This window comes from Littorina saxatilis, linkage group LG9 (genome assembly GCF_037325665.1).
Source record: "Littorina saxatilis isolate snail1 linkage group LG9, US_GU_Lsax_2.0, whole genome shotgun sequence".
In the NCBI taxonomy this organism is placed as follows: Eukaryota; Metazoa; Mollusca; class Gastropoda; order Littorinimorpha; family Littorinidae; genus Littorina; species Littorina saxatilis.
Window position 1 is genome coordinate 63,224,115 of NC_090253.1, and position 16,079 is coordinate 63,240,193.

The following is a 16,079-nucleotide window of genomic DNA, read 5'->3' on the forward strand; positions in this document are numbered from 1 at the left end:
TAAAGAAAGATTTTTCATTGTTTCAGAAATGTACTTTGTATTTGTCAAAAGGCTTGTTGTGTTTGTGTGGTATGCTATTGAAAATGTCAATAAATAGCCTGCTGACAACCAAAATTGGAAAATTTTGAAAAAAATATTGTATTTTGAAAAAAATATTGTAAAAAAAACTAGTACATGTGGAGACTTACTTTTTGCACACAATTAAAGAAAGATCTTTCATTGTTTCAGAAATGTACTTTGTATTTGTCAAAAGGCTTGTTGTGTTTGTGTGGTATGCTATTGAAAATGTCAACAATTTAAATAAAAAAAAGTCCAGAGGCACCACATAAATACTACAGACATGTTTGAAAATATGCACAAAATGTTGTTAGTGAATACTCAAAAAAGAATTTACTAACCTGAATGATACAATGAGATGACTGGGTGATGACTATGATGAATATATCCATGTAGAAGAAAAGAAACACTTGCTGTCCCAGTATTTACAGTGCCACAGAGCACAGCTCAACGCAAAACGCCACACCACATTCCAGGCACCAGAATCGAGTCCCATTGCGTTGGGTTTTATCCATAGAAGAAAAGAAACACTTGCTGTCACAGTATTTACAGTTTTTGTATAAATGACTTGTTTAGAACTCGGTTTATGCACGGAGAACATCCTTCTTTGTGTGCCACACTTCGAAGCACGGCTCAACACAAAGCGCCACAGCCATGTGGCCACAGAACATTCCCGGTCACCAGAATCGCGTCCGTCCGCTTGCATTGGGTTTTGGCCAAAGTAGCATTGACACCTCGAGCTCTTGATTTGGCTAACTCATTCACCCTCATCACTCACTTATCCATCTATCACAACAACACTGTTTCATGCACACACAGTCACTACCTTCCTTCTGCACGCCGCTTCGCTTCGCAACAACACTGACAACTCGCGACATTTTGGAATCCTAAATATGAAACTAAGGCATGGGTTGGTCCCGTCAATGACCTGTAGTATCCAAACTAACCAATGAAATCAACTGTTCTGGGAGTTATTTGTCGCGTATGGTAATGCAGCCGACCTCTGAACCTATGACGTGGGTTTTCGTATGGAAAATCCCCAGCGTGGTATTTTCCACTTCCAACGCTACTATTAAGGCGGTGTGTGGCGAAGCGACTCACGCACCTTACGCACGGATTCTGGCGGCGTGCTGACAACGGCATGATCAGTGAACGCTTGTATTCGGGCGGCGCGTCGCGAAAAAGTTAACCAGGGAGTGTGAATAATAGTGTGGCTGGAGAGCCATATTTGAAAAAGTTAGCATTAGATGAAGTAAATATTGAAGGTTCGGGACAGTCATGGCATACATAGTTCCCTCTGTCATGCTATCGGTGGCCCCAGATTTTAAAAGAAGTGTATTTAGTATCGAAACCAAAGCTAGACGACGCAATTAAGGGAGGTAATCGAACTTTCGGTTTCTGTTTTGGTCGGCCGTTTTGGACGGTACCGATGCGGTCTAGCAGTAAAGATTCATAAACATTGGGAAAATGTGTTTGTTAATATGATAAATGGTAGAAATGTGGATGAAAGTGTTTAAAATATGTTTTGAAGCCATTGAAAGGTAGTTGTCAATAGACCCTATCGGTATTCTAAGCTCTCGTAAGCTCTCGCAAACTTCAGAGCATAGCAAAGCATGTGGTACAGTGATCGCGCGCAAGCTGCAGAAGCCGAGGTTCGAAGTTCTCGCGACGTTCAAAGCATAACAAAGAGCGTGTCTCGCGTATATCTCGCGAGAGCTGCTCAGATACCGAACAGGTCTATTTAGTCAGGCAACGCGAAAGTCATAGCGACTCGTCGTTGTGGCAATAACGTTAACCGCTAATCGTTCAGTGATCTTACTTGGAGAGACAGCATCCGTAAAAGGGAGGAGAGACAAGGTTTCTTTGATGAAGATAGTGTTGTAGGTTGCTTAAATATGGCCAACAGTTATTAAAAGAGCGCTTGTTGTGACCAGCAAGTGTAAAGATAAAGGAAAAAGGACGGACTATATTGTCCGCGTTATGTTTTGAAAATGAGTAGTGCGGTTAATGTTCTTTTTCGGTCAGCCAATATGCCTTTGGTTTGGTGTGTTTGTTTACGTTGCCATGCAGATTGGACAGTGTAAAATGAAGTTCCTACACGCATCAGGACAGGCTCTAGGACAGAATAGAATGGGTTAGAATAAGGACATAGACTGAGGGCGCTAGGTTAGGGATTAGAATAGGGAGAGAGAAGAGGCAAGGTAGACTAGATCAAGATTTAGATTAGGGACAAGAAGAGGAGACTTCTTTCAACAGGATAGCACAGGGAAAAACGTAGAGTAAATGAACTTAGAGAATCGTACCACTTTGTCATAAAGTCAGGACAGCGTAGGAGTAATTCAGTTACAAAGGATAACCCTGCATGCGACTGGCTTGTTTACCTCAAATACCAGTAAAGGTTCAAAAGATACATAGGCGAGAATTCGTAGATAGTCAGAAATAAACAACCGGACTGTTAGAACGTCAGCCTCAGGTGACGTTTGATTGAACGGTCCTAAAAAAGCTAGCTAGGTGGGGAAATTAAACCTAGGTGACCTGCGCACACTCAGATAAGCTCCTTTTGGTGTCCCGTCTGTTTTGCATATGGTACTTCTAAAAGGGGGAAACTTGATTTTGGCATTGGGGACAAAACACTTTGGCGAAGAATAGGAGGATTCGTCCGTCCGGTTCTTATCGAAGTTAAAATAGCAAATTCTGATGTCTTAGACCATCCTTAAATTGATCCCAATAGGGAAGAACCGTTTTTCCATCTAGAGATCCAATAAAGTAAATAGGTTAAGGGAATTTCATAGTTAGTCAGTCAGGTGACAAAAGATCCTGTAGTGGGTAAAAATGTCGCTAGCTCGATATGCGGAGTCTCACCTTAGAATAGGATTTATTCGAGGGATGGGAGATTAGGTGGCTTCATTGTTTTTTGTAACACTCTCGCTCTTTGATGTTTGCCTTATAAAGGCGACCCGGGATTTTTAACTGACTTCGTATGTGCATTTATAATATTGCGTAAATTATGCTTGTTGTATCATTCTATTTGTATACTTTTCTCGAAGAATAAGTCTAATAAACTATTTTATAGAAAAGTAATCCCATGAAATTGGCTCCATTATTCGTCTGAATGGTTTTCATCATCACCTAGGTCGTCATTTCTTCTCGCAATCTTGGCCTTTTTAGGAAGATAAACTAACCCGGTAATTTTAGGTGAGAGAGGATAAATTAGGCGACAGACAGATTAGAGGTGCATGCACTAGGAGACAGAACACAACGTGAGGCAAAACTAGACATGGAAACGAGTAAATAATAAGTGCACGCATGAGACAATAGATCTGCAGAGCTAAACAAAAGACATTGTTTGTTTCTTATCTACAACTCTCACGGTTTTCACCCGGGTCAACAGATTTACAATCTTCATAATAGGAAAACTCCTACAATAGTTAAACCTTCAGCGGATCACACTTTGGACTACACAGTCTGGATGATCAATCAATCAATATGAGGCTTATATCGCGCGTATTCCGTGGGTACAGTTCTAAGCGCAGGGATTTTTATTTATTTATTTTTTATGCAATTTATATCGCGCACATATTCAAAGCGCAGGGATTTATTTATGCCGTGTGAGATGGAATTTTTTACACAATACATCACGCATTCACATCGGCCAGCAGATCGCAGCCATTTCGGCGCATATCCTACTTTTCACGGCCTATTATTCCAAGTCACACGGGTATTTGGTGGACATTTTTATCTATGCCTATACAATTTTGCCAGGAAAGACCCTTTTGTCAATCGTGGGATCTTTAACGTGCACACCCCAATGTAGTGTACACGAAGGGACCTCGGTTTTTTGTCTCATCCGAAAGACTAGCACTTGAACCCACCACCTAGGTTAGGAAAGGGGAGAGAAAATAGCGGCCTGACCCAGGGTCGAACACGTGGTGTGGGTCGAGTTTGACCCATATGTTCTAAAGAAGAATTCAACGTAAAAAGTATATTGATTGTACACGGCCACCACGATCCAAAAAGGGAAAACCTTTAACCACCCCTTTGGAGAGTATAGGTTCACGACCCACAACATCCGGACTGAGTACTTCAAGTTACGTCATCGTTAAGTTAGTTCTGGTGTGTGAGGATTACATAAAGTCTCAATAAAACAAATAGTATTGTTTTAAAGAGTACAGAGACTTTTGACAGCCTATGTGACGGGCGCAGTGGCATGGTGGTAAGACATTGGCCTCCTCATCGGGAGGTTGTGAGTTCGAATCCCGGTCGCTGCCGCCTGATTGGTTAAGAGTGGAGATTTTTCCGATCTTCCAGGTGAACTTATGTGCAGACCGGCTAGTGACTTAACTCCTTTTGTGTGTACACGCAAGGACAAGACCAAGTGCACACGGAAAAGATCCTGTAATCCATGTCAGAGTTCGGTGGGTTATAAAAACACGAAAATACCCAGCATACCTCCCCCGAAATTGGCATATACTGAACTGCCCGAATGGCGGGGGGGGGGGGGGGGGGGGGGGGGGGGGGGGTCAAAACGGTCATACACGTAAAAATCCATTCGTGCTAAAACATGAGTCCAAGCCCATGAACAAACAAGAAGAAGAAGAAGAAGACAGACTTTGTGTCGTCCATCACCCAGTAAGCACAGTCAATGTTAAACACAAATAAATGGAATGCGCTTTTTCTGAGCTTTTCTGAAATAATTGTGTTCACTTGTTAGAAATGTACACACACAAACACACACACACACACACGCATGCACGCATGCACGCACGCAGGCACGCATGCATGCACACGCACACACAGACACACACACACACACACTTACACTTCTACCTGCAGATAAGTAATGTCAAACGCATTGCAAAGTTTATATCAAATGACCATGGATTATGTTCAGCACAAAGGGCACCACCTCCCACTCCCCCCGAGACCCATGAGCCTGTTGCGTCGCTTGCGCACGGTCAGCAGCCGCATCTACTGGGACAAGGTAGTCTGTCAGTGTGGCAAGACTGGACACCTCACACACGTGTTTGAAGGTTGTGATACTCTCAAGGAAGAGATGTCTAGTCTCATCCGCTACAGAAGGGAGAATGCTCTCAGTCTGGGAGACTTTCTCCGCCCACACCCATCACTCGGAGAGAAACCGATGATGGTCTTGGTCACCAATCTGTTCACCTCAACTGTTGCGAGCTGGTTCTAGTGTGCTTGCAGCAGACCCAGCACAGCACAGATCCACTTCTGGAATCTTAAGCTAAATGTGTCCCAAGACACACATTTTGTAGTCCTGGCATCCTGAAAGGCAGAGGCCCCAACCTACAGGTTTGCTTCCATACCAAAAACGCCTCCAGACACGGGAACTTGGGAGCAGAGGCAACAGCTCCGCTCAGTTGAACCTCAGAAACCAAATGTGCCTCCAGACACACAGATCCCTCAGACGGCCGAGGCTGTGGCCTCTAAGGTTCTCTTGTACCAAACCGCCTCCTGACTCTGCATCAGATTGCTTGCGCTGGCATCTGCTTACATAGACCCACATTAAGTCACCACCGAGTGGTAGACACAGACGACATTTGGTAGCACTGACTGCCAGCTTCACGGTAATGCGTACCCCTAGCGCGGCTCTGCTTGGGTGGGAATGTTCTGAGCAAAACACTATGTGTTACTCCATACCCCCCGCCCTCCATGGAACTTCTTAACCCCAACCAATTGGGGGGGGGGGGGGGTTTGCCCAGTCGGTAGAGGCGCTGGCTTTAAAACCGGTTGCGTGGGTTCAACCCCCAAGTTCTACGCGGGATGTGTGTCCCAGAGTCAACTTTGTGCAGACTCTCCTCGGTGTCCGAACACCCCCGTGTGCACGCATGCGCACGATAAAGATCCCAGGGTCACAGCGAAAGCCTCAGGCCTTGGAAACACGAATACATGCATGCAAAAATATGAAGCCCGGATGTCCGTTCGGCCAACAACCAATAAAGTAACCATTTCAGCACTGACCCAAGACGACCCAACCCGGTCCCTAGCCCACTTCAGGTCTCCTCTAGCAACCGGCAGCTAGCTGTCTACATCCCCCCCCCCCCCCCCCCCTGCATTTTTATTTTTTATTTTCTTACAAAGCCGGGTTTTCCCGTGTAACATGCCCCTAATGGCTTTGCCGTGAGGGCGTAAAACTTACATTTTCGAGTATGTTCAGCACCTTGATGTAAGAGTCTTGCTTTTTTTCCAGTGCCTTTCATGGAGGTTGTGGTCACAGACAACACAGCTACCATGCCTACAGTGCAGACATTGGAAGGACAAGCTGCAGTCAACACTCACAGGGATATCTGGCTGAAACAAGAGATACTGACACCAGTAACACAGACTGCAGTCAACTCTGGCAGTGATACCTGGCTGAAACAAGAGATACAGACACTAGAAACACAGACTGCAGTCAGCACTTACAGTGATACCTGGCTGAAACAAGAGATACAGACACCAAAAACACAGACTGCAGTCAGCACTCGCATTGATACCTGGCTGAAACAAGAGATACAGACACCAAAAACACAGACTGCAGTCAGCACTCACAGTGATACCTGGCTGAAACAAGAGATACAGACACTAGAAACACAGACTGCAGTCAACACTCACAGTGATACCTGGCTGAAACAAGAGATACAGACACCAGAAACACAGACTGCAGTCAGCACTCACAGTGATACCTGGCTGAAACAAGAGACACAGACACCAAAAACACAGACTGCAGTCAGCACTCACAGTGATACCTGGCTGAAACAAGAGATACAGACACCAGCAACACAGACTGCAGTCAACACTCCCAGTGATACCTGGCTGAAACAAGAGATACAGACACCAGCAACACAGACTGCAGTCAACACTCACAGCGATACCTCGCTGAAACAAGAAATACAGACACCAGAAACACAGACACCAGAAACACAGACTGCAGTCAGCATGTTAACCCATACAGGAGAGAGAAAACATGTATGTACAGAGTGTGATGCTAAGTTCACACGGTGTAGTAATTTGAAGCAACACATGGTTATACATACAGGGGAGAAAAAACATGCTTGTACAGAGTGTGATGCCAGGTTCACACAGTCTGGTCATTTGAAGGGACACATGTTGACACATACAGGAGAGAAAAAACATGCCTGTACAGAGTGTGATGCTAAGTTCACAGTGTCTTGTAGTTTGAGGCGACACATGTTAACCCATACAGGAGAGAAAAAACATGCTTGTACAGAGTGTGATGCTAGGTTCACAGAGTCTGGTCATTTGAAGCGACACATGTTAACCCATACAGGAGAGAAAAAACATGCCTGTACAGAGTGTGATGCTAAGTTCACAGTGTCTTGTAATTTGAGGCGACACATGTTAACCCATACAGGGGAGAAAAAACATGCTTGTACAGAGTGTGATGCCAGGTTCACACAGTCTGGTAATTTGAAGGGACACATTTTGACACATACAGGAGAGAAAAAACATGCCTGTACAGAGTGTGATGCTAAGTTCACAGTGTCTGGTTCTTTGAATCGACACATGTTAACCCATACAGGAGAGAAAAAACATGCTTGTACAGAGTGTGATGCTAGGTTCACAGAGTCTGGTTCTTTGAATCGACACATGTTAACCCATACAGGAGAGAAAAAACATGCATGTACAGTGTGTGATGCTAAGTTTCCACGGTCTTATCAATTCAAGCGACACATGTTAACCCATACAGGAGAGAAAAAACATGCTTGTACAGAGTGTGATGCTAGTTCACACAGTCTGGTCATTTGAAGCGACACATGTTGACACATACAGGAGAGAAAAAACATGCCTGTACAGAGTGTGATGCTAAGTTCACAGTGTCTGGTCATTTGAAGCGACACATGTTAACCCATACAGAAGCGAAAAAACATGCATGTACAGAGTGTGATGCTAAGTTTACAGTGTCTTGTTCTTTGAAGCAACATATGTTGAGACATACAGGAGAGAAAAGACATGCATGTACAGAGTGTGATGCTAAGTTTACAGTGTCTTGTTCTTTGAAGCGACAGATGTTGAGACATACAGGAGTGAAAAAAACATGCATGTACAGTGTGTGATGCTAAGTTTACAGTGTCTTGTTCTTTGAAGCAACATATGTTGAGACATACAGGAGAGAAAAGACATGCATGTATATAAACCTTGCCAATACAAGTAGTCGTATTGCCAATTTTATTGAGTCACTATGTAATCGGTCAGTGTTAGTCTGTCCGGCCGGCCGGCCGGCCGTCCGGCCGGCCGTCCGTAGACACCACCTTAACGTTGGACTTTTCTCGGAAACTATCAAAGCGATCGGACTCATATTTTGTTTAGTCGTGACCTCCAATGACCTCTACACTTTAACGATGGTTTCATTGACCTTTGACCTTTTTCAAGGTCACAGGTCAGCGTCAAAGGAAAAATTAGACATTTTATATCTTTGACAAAGTTCATCGGATGTGATTGAAACTTTGTAGGATTATTCTTTACATCAAAGTATTTACATCTGTAGCCTTTTACGAACGTTATCAGAAAAACAAGGGAGATAACTAGCCTTTTCTGTTCGGCAACACACAACTTAACGTTGGGCTTTTCTCGGAAACTATAAAAGTGACCGGGCTCAAATTTTATGTGAACGTGACTCCCAGTGACCTCTACACTTTGACGTCTGCTTTGGTGACCTTTGACCTTTTTCAAGGTCACAGGTATGTCTTGAAGGAAAAAAATTGAAATATCATATCTCTGAAACTATTCATCGGATTTGATTCAAACTTTATAGGATTATTCTTTACATCAAATTATTTACATCTGTAGCTTTTTACAAACGTTATCGGAAACACAGGGGAGATAACTAGCCTTTCCTGTTCGTCAACACACAACTTAACGTTGGGCTTTTCTCGTAAACTATAAAAGTGACACAGCTCTAAGAGTAACAAATGTTAGTGTGTCTACTGTTAATATGATTGCTTCGAAAAAAAATTAATGATGCTAGTTTATGTGAATTAAGTTATTGATGGGGTTTGTTTATGTGCGATTAATGAGAGTATTTTTAATGCCAAGGTAAATATTTTGTTGCTCGATCCATGCAATCTCATTCTTCAGGTATGCATTGTGTTGTGAATAGCAATTTCTTCCTGTCCATCTGATGCCTCATATAATATTCAGAACTGCGAAAGTGACTCGATCGAGCGTTTGCTCTTCTTGTTTAAACCTTGTCACTTCGCCGGAATGTATTAAGTGGACATAAGGTCGGGTTCGGGAAAAGAGATTTCTTAGAAAAAAGTCTACTCTACAAAGACTGAGTTTTACTTTTCACGACATCAACATTCAAACAACTTTCACTACTACACAGTCGTCAAGGCAACACACTGTAAATGTAATTTACTTTTAAACATTTATTACCTTTTCTTCACTTTCACTAACACTAACGCTAACACTTCTTTTCTTATACACAACTGCGGTAAAAAACAATAACTATTAGCGAAACTAAACACTTGAGGAAAAACACATAAACTAAAACACTTAACAAAGCATGGCAGCTCTGAAGGGGTGGTAGGAAAAGTGCCCCTGAAAATACAATGCACGACACTCATAAACACACTATAACAAAACAAATGTAAATAGTAAACAACCTGACAATAAGAACATAGGATTAGAATACAAATACAAAACGAGACAAACTCTTATGACTGATGACAAAACTTGAGCGCTTTAGAACCTTTCTTTCTTTCTTTATTTGGTGTTTAACGTCGTTTTCAACCACGAAGGTTATATCGCGACGAGGCTTTAGAACCGAAAAGTATGATAACAACTTTCTTTTAAACATGAACAAGAAGTTGTGTTTTGAGTTGCATATGACTAAGTACAACAAAGTCAAATCAAAACGTCACTACGTCCACTTAGTGATGAATTAAAAATACACCACTCACAGAAGAACCAAAACACTTAATGCCTCAAGTTCTTTGATATGACTAAAATACATTTCAGCCTTATCTTACTCAGCCATACTATACACAGTGTCATAAAAGAACTGTATCAGCATACACTAACACAAAGTATTCCACTCCATCAGTCCCGCAGTGGGGCACTGCGGTTATGAAATTAAAGGCCCCTCCTGTTTTTGGAACCGCAGGAGCTTTCTAGTTTGCTGTTAGGTAGATTTTTGGTTCCTCTTTCCTGTCATGCTCTCTTTTTCTTCATGAATTCTTTTCTTTTTTCTGCCTTCTTGCTCATTCACCTGTATTTTTTCCAAAAATCTCTTCTCTTGCCGCTTGTCTCGCGATTCATGTATAGTTTAATCTGTTAGTGTTCTGATGTAAGTCCAGCAGTAGATAGGTTAAGCCTATTTTAACATACTGGAAACTGGTAATCTTCCAGTAGGTATTAATTTAGTTTTACTAAAGCCTGCTGGGACACAAGTAATGGGTTAGTGCATTTGTAAACAGGAATCGCTTGACAAGTGGCCCCCTTCATCCCCCCCTTCCTCGTCCTGATATGGCTCTGCGTAGTCGGCTGGACGTTAAGCAACAAATAAACAAACAAACATTGTTTTTTGTAACACTCTCGCTCTTTGATGTTAGCCTTATAAAGGCGACCCGGGATTTTTAACTGACTTTGTATGTGCATTTATAATATTGCGTAAATTATGCTTGTTGTGTTATTCTATTTGTATACTTTCAAGAAGAATAAGTCTAATAAACTATTTTATAGAAAAGTAATCCCATGAAATTGGCTCCATTATTCGTCTGAATGGTTTTCATCATCACGTAGGTCGTCATTTCTCAGGCATGAAAATTCTCCGTATTTTCCGTATTTTCCGTATTTTTGAAAAAAATAAACCGTATTTTTTTTTAATTTCCGTATTTTTCCTTTTTTTTTTTTTTTTTTTTTTTTTTTTCCTAGTCACAGTTATAGTAAAATAGTTTTGGGGCCATGTTTGAATCCAATTTTAAGGCTCAGATAGCCCCAGATTGCACCAAATTGCACCCTTGAAAAAAAATATTTCCGGGGGAGCATGCCCCCGGACCCCCCTAGAAGTCTTGGCGCTTTGCGCCTGCGAAACTTGGCGCTACGCGCCTGCAAAACTTGGCGCTATGCGCCTTCGAATTTTTTTTTCAGTATTTTTTTTTTTTTAAGTTTTCATGCCTGATTTCTTCTCGCAATCTTGGCCTTTTTAGGAAGATAAACTAACCCGGTAATTTTAGGTGAGAGAGGATAAATTAGGCGACAGACAGATTAGAGGTGCACGCACTAGGAGACAGAACACAACGCGAGGCAAAACTAGACATGAAAACGAGTAAATAGTAAGTGCACGCATGAGACAATAGATCTGCAGAGCTAAACCAAAGACGTTGTTTGTTTCTTATCTACAACTCTCACGGTTTTCCGCCGGGTCAACAGATTTACAATCTTCATAATAGGAAAGCTCCTACAATAGTTAAACCTTCAGCGGATCACACTTTGGACTACACAGTCTGGATGCTGTGGGTCGAGTTTGACCCATATGTTCTAAAGAAGAATTCAACGTAAACAGTATATTGATTGTACACGGCCACCACGATCCAAAAAGGGAAAACCTTGAACCACCCCTTTGGAGAGTATAAGTTCACGATCCACAACATCCGGACTGAGTACTTCAAGTTACGTCATCGTTAAGTTAGTTGTGGTGTTTGAGGATTACATAAAGTCTCAATCAAAAAATAATATTGTTTTAAAGATACAAAGACTTTTGACAGCCTATGTGACGGGCGCAGTGGCGTGGTGGTAAGACATTGGCCTCCTAATCGGGAGGTCGTGAGTTCGAATCCCGGTCGCTACCGCCTGATTGTTTAAGAGTGGAGATTTTTCCGATCTCCCAGGTGAACTTATGTGCAGACCGGCTAGTGACTTAACTCCTATTGTGTGTACACGCAAGCACAAGACCAAGTGCACATGGAAAAGATCCTGTAATCCATGTCAGAGTTCGGTGGGTTATAAAAACATGAAAATACCCAGCATACCTCCCCCGAAATTGGCAAATACTGCCCGAATGGGGGGTCAAAACGGTCATACACGTAAAAATCCATTCGTGCTAAAACATGAGTCCAAGCCCATGAACAAACAAGAAGAAGAAGAAGACAGACTTTGTGTCGTCCATCACCCAGTAAGCACAGTGAATGTTAAACAGAAATCTTCTTCTTCTGCGTTCGATAATAAAAAAAAGAAATAAGTGGAATGCGCTTTTTCTGAGCTTTTCTGAAATAATTGTGTTTACTTGTAAGCAATTTACACACACACACACACACACACACACACACACACACACACACACACACACACACACACACACACACACACACACACACACACACTTCTACCTGCAGATGAGCAATGTCAAACGCATTGCAAAGTTTATATCAAATGACCATGGATTATGTTCAGCACCTTGATGTAAGAGTCTTGCTTTTTTTCCAGTGCCTTTCATGGAGGTTGTGGTCACAGACAACACAGCTACCATGCCTACAGTGCAGACATTGGAAGGACAAGCTGCAGTCAACACTCACAGTGATACCTGGCTGAAACAAGAGAAACAGACACCAGAAACACAGACTGCAGTCAACACTCACAGGGATATCTGGCTGAAACAAGAGATACAGACACCAGTAACACAGACTGCAGTCAGCACTCGCATTGATACCTGGCTAAAACAAGAAATGCAGACACCAGAAACACAGACTGCAGTCAGCACTCGCATTGATACCTGGCTGAAACAAGAGATACAGACACCAGCAACACAGACTGCAGTCAACACTCCCAGTGATACCTGGCTGAAACAAGAGATACAGACACCAGAAACACAGACTGCAGTCAATTCTCACAGTGATACCTGGCTGAAACAAGAGATACAGACACCAGAAACACAGACTGCAGTCAACACTCCCAGTGATACCTGGCTGAAACAAGAGATACAGACACCAGTAACACAGACTGCAGTCAACACTCACAGTGATACCTGGCTGAAACAAGAGATACAGACACCAGAAACACAGACTGCAGTCAGCACTCGCATTGATACCTGGCTGAAACAAGAGATACAGACACCAGAAACACAGACTGCAGTCAGCACTCGCATTGATACCTGGCTGAAACAAGAGTTACAGACACCAGTAACACAGACTGCAGTCAGCTCTCACAGTGATACCTGGCTGAAACAAGAGATACAGACACCAGAAACACAGACTGCAGTCAGCACTCGCATTGATACCTGGCTGAAACAAGAGATACAGACACCAGAAACACAGACTGCAGTCAGCTCTCACAGTGATACCTGGCTGAAACAAGAGATACAGACACCAGAAACACAGACTGCAGTCAGCACTCGCATTGATACCTGGCTAAAACAAGAGATAGAGACACCAGAAACACAGACTGCAGTCAGCTCTCACAGTGATACCTGGCTGAAACAAGAGATACAGATACCAGAAACACAGACTGCAGTCAGCACTCGCATTGATACCTGGCTAAAACAAGAGATACAGACACCAGCAACACAGACTGCAGTCAGCACGTACAGTGATACCTGGCTGAAACAAGAGATACAGACACCAGCAACACAGACTGCAGTCAGCACGTACAGTGATACCTGGCTGAAACAAGAGATACAGACACCAGAAACACAGACTGCAGTCAGCATGTTAACCCATACAGGAGAGAGAAAATATGTATGTACAGAGTGTGATGCTAAGTTCACAGGGTGTAGTAATTTGAAGCATCACATGGTGAGACATACATGTGAGAAAAAAAATGCATGTACAGAGTGTGATGCTAAGTTTACAGTGTCTTGTAATTTGAAGCGACACATGTTAACCCATTTTGGGGAGAAAAAACATGTTTGTACAGAGTGTGATGCTGGGTTCACAGCGTCTGGTCATTTGAAGCGACACATGTTAACACATACAGGAGAGAAAAAACATGCATGTACAGTGTGTGATGCTAAGTTCATACAGTCTGGTACTTTGAAGCGACACATGTTGAAACATACAGCAGAGAAAAAACATGCCTGTACAGAGTGTGATGCTAAGTTCAAAGCGACTGGTACTTTGAAGCGACACATGTTGACACATACAGGAGAGAAAAAACATGCCTGTACAGTGTGTGATGCTAGGTTCAGAGAGTCTGGTACTTTGAAGCAACACATGTTGACACATACAGGAGAAAAAAACCATGCTTGTACCGAGTGTGATGCTAGGTTCACAGAGTCTGGTAATTTGAAGCGACACATGTTAACACATACAGGAGAGAAAAAAACATGCATGTACAGTGTGTGATGCTAAGTTCATACAGTTTGGTAATTTGAAGCGACACATGGTGAGACATACAGGGGAGAAAAAACATGCATGTACAGAGTGTGATGCTAAGTTTGCAGTGTCTTGTAATTTGAAGCGACACATGTTAACCCATACAGGAGAGAGAAAACATGCTTGTACAGAGTGTGATGCTAGGTTCACAGAATCTGGTCATTTGAAGCGACACATGTTAACACATACAGGAGAGAGAAAACATGCATGTACAGTGTGTGATGCTAAGTTCATACAGTTTGGTGATTTGAAGAAACACATGTTGAGACATACAGGAGAGAAAAAACATGCTTGTGCAGAGTGTGATGCTAAGTTCACAGTGTCTTGTAATTTGAAGCGACACATGTTAACACATACAGGAGAGAAAAAACATGAATGTACAGTGTGTGATGCTAAGTTCATACAGTTTGGTGATTTGAAGAAACACTTGGTGAGACATACAGGGGAGAAAAAACATGCATGTACAGAGTGTGATGCTAGGTTCATACAGTTTGGTGATTTGAAGCAACACATGGTGAGACATACAGGAGAGAAAAGACATGCATGTACAGAGTGTGATGCTAAGTTTACACGGTTCTGGTGTTTGAAGCAACATATGCTGAGACACAGGAGACAAAAACAAGAAGTGCATTTACAGAGTGTGAGTGTTGCTTCACACAGACTGATACATCAAAAAAGCACATGTTGAAAAATACAGCAGAAGATACAAAGTGCATGTACAGAGTGTGAGTGTTGCTTCACACAGACTGATACATCAAAAAAGCACATGTTGAAAAATACAGCAGAAGATACAAAGTGCATGTACAGAGTGTGAACTGTGATGATAGGATTTCAAGGTACCCGTCGCGATATAACCTTCGTGGTTGAAAACGACGTTAAACACCAAATAAAGACAGATTTAATATCATATTCTTACTCCGAATCACATTAGCATTGAGTCACCTGAGATGCTTATCACTGAAAAACGCTTACCCGGCTAAAGAATTTAAAGGGAAGCAACCCCATCACCAAAACGAAAGTGAAAGTAGCTTTGGTAATGGGCCAGTACACCGGGAGTTACCTCCCATACGGGTGTATGCCACGTCACTTCCTCTAGGAACACGTGCCTATTATCATACGTCTTTTTCACCTCGGAGAGGACGGTTCACTTTTTGACGCTCTGTGGCTGACCTTGTGTGTTTGAGTGACACCCGCCGGCCACGTTACCCAGCTTGTCTGCTCGCCTTGCCTACAGTTTGGTGAGCTCGTTCCCGTTTGTTGTTGGTTGTTTGCGCTGTTTCGTTACTGTACGTTGTCCGTTTTTTACGGACTTGTGTGTCAGTGACTTGCGTGTTTCGCCATTTTGTTGTGTGAGTTAGTTAGCTAACTCGTGTGACTTTGCTAGTAGCTCTGCGTGCCCTCTTTCTGTTTGGGCAAGTGTAGCTTTAGTATTTTGTTGACGCGTAAGCGTGTGTGTTTACTGTGTTTTCAGTCGTTTTGACTTACGTTTCAGTAAATCTTTTTACTTTGCCACGTGTTGTTGACGTTTGTGTCAGTGTCTTGCGTGTCGCCATTTTGTTGTGTGAGTTAGTTTTCTAGCTCGTGTGACTTTGTTTGTAGCTCTCCGTGCCTCTGCTTTTGGGGCAAGTTTAGCTATAGTATTTCGTTAACGCATTAGTGCGTGTGTTTACTGAATTTTCCAGTCGTTTA

General features: G+C 42.6%; 1 pseudogene; it reads left to right on the forward strand.

Moving 5' to 3' along the window:
* LOC138977316 (zinc finger protein 850-like) overlaps positions 1-14,583 on the forward strand; it is a 30,662-nt pseudogene extending 16,079 nt beyond the window's left edge.
* The last annotated feature ends 1,496 nt before the right edge of the window (positions 14,584-16,079 follow it).